We start from the raw sequence: 1,871 nt of genomic DNA on the forward strand, positions 1-1,871 counted from the left end.
ATATATTATTCTAATTTCCCAACGACTCAATTAGAATATTAAATTGAATGATATAAGAAAGAGAATATGCGTGCAAGAAATAAAATAATTAAAGAAAATAAAGCGGGTGCGAAATATAAATCAACGCATATTGACAACCTTTTGCTGAAATAAAAACAAAACAAAAATTAAAGGCGAAAAAGTATGATGACGAATCTGTGCACCAAAATTGAAAGAAGAAGAAGAAGAAGTAGTAGTAGGAAGGGGATTTTTCTTTCATTATTTATTTTTCTTGAACAAACATTTCTTCTTTCCCCCAAGCTTTAATTTACACTGTACAGTTAGAAAACCCAAAAACGTTACACAAGATACATACATAATAAAATAAAATAAAAGTTCAAGCCCCTTAAAAGAAAAATTGTAAAGAGCTTAAAAAACACATGATGATAAGAAGCGAAGAGGAAGAAAAAAAAAACACTGGATTGATGACACAGGAAACAAATCACACTCACTCACTCTGAATTCGCATCTTTTCCAATCAATACTCCCATAACAAGCCCTCGAATCCGGCGCTGTCATCAGCGCCACCGTGGAGCCACGGCAGCGGGTAGAACCAGCCTTGATCGGAGTGGTCAACGAAGACCAGCTCGGCCTCGTCGTCACCCAGCCGGGGAAGCTCCACGATCTCGCCGAGGTCGTCGTCCGCGTCGAACGACGACTGGGTCTTCGTCGCCGGAGACAATGCGGAGGAGGAAGCGGAGGACGACAGCGTCGGATTGTCGTCGGCGCTGGCGGCGCCGGCGTCGGAGACGTCGGAGAGAGAGAGCATGTTGGCGGCTTTCACGGCGGCGGCCTGGACGTCGTGCGGGGAATTTGACACCGGGCGGGGAAGAGCGGCGGCGAGGTGGGGGAAGTTGAGGATCGCAGAGGAGCCTTTTATCGTCAGCGCCGCCACGTCGTGGGCTCTGGCGGCCATCTCCGGCGTCGGAAAAGTGCCGAGCCAGATTCTGGACTTCTTTCGCGGCTCTCTGATCTCCGACACCCATTTTCCCCAGTTCCTCATCCGTACGCCCCGGTAGAGTGGGTGCTTATTGCTTGAGTCTCTCCCTCGCTTCTTCTTGTTCTTGTTGTTGTTGTCGTTTTGGTGTTCTTGGTTGTCGTTTTGGTCATTGGTGGTGGCGGAGAAGGAGAAAGAGGAGGAGGAGTTTGAGGTGGTGGTTGTGGTGCTGCTTGTGTCCGACGACATGTCGTTTCTTGCGGTGGCTGTTGTTGTGGTGGAAGAATTGGAGCTCATTGTGGTAGGGATGTTATTGTTAGAGATAGATTGATAATTGAGAGAGAGAGAGAGAGAGAGAGAGAGAGAGTAGTGTGTGTGTGCGCGCTTGTGTGTTGGAAGGGCATGCAAGTTGAGAAATGGGGTGATGTTATTTTGGTGTTTATTGGTGAAGAAGAGTGAATGACAAAGAAGAGTTTTTTTTTTTTTTTTTTTTTTTTTTTTTTTTTTTTTTTTTTTTTTTTTTTTTGGTTTTCTCTTCTTTTGTAGCGATGTGTTGTTGTTTGTTATGTCTTTGTTTTTCCCATTATTTTGCAATGACTCGCGAGGTTTATAAAGATTGAGAGTGAGAGAGAGAGGGTTTTGGGCCCCATTAAAGAAATGGGTCGACTTTCGCTTAGGGGTACCACTGCAGTCTATATATTTTAGTAGAGAAAGGTCCCATCTCTCTCTCTCTCTCTCTCATATACGAACTTTTTTGTTTCTTTTGTTTTATTAACTTTTTTTTTTTTTTTTTTTTTTTATGTTTGTTTGTTGGTTACACAAAGTTTCTCTTCTCCTTCTTTTTTTTCACTAGGATTCACTGTTCATTTCTCTTCTTCTTTTATCTTCTTTCTCA

General features: G+C 43.2%; 1 pseudogene; it reads right to left on the reverse strand.

Annotated features, from left to right (window-relative positions):
• Nucleotides 1-233: 233 nt before the first annotated feature.
• On the reverse strand, nucleotides 234-1,432 carry LOC149390795 (dehydration-responsive element-binding protein 3 pseudogene; annotated as a pseudogene).
• Between the last annotated feature and the right edge of the window lie 439 nt (nucleotides 1,433-1,871).

This window comes from Urtica dioica, chromosome 7 (genome assembly GCF_054948205.1).
Source record: "Urtica dioica subsp. dioica isolate 48M chromosome 7, U.dioica_male_clone48M_v1_H2, whole genome shotgun sequence".
Lineage (NCBI taxonomy): Eukaryota > Viridiplantae > Streptophyta > Magnoliopsida > Rosales > Urticaceae > Urtica > Urtica dioica.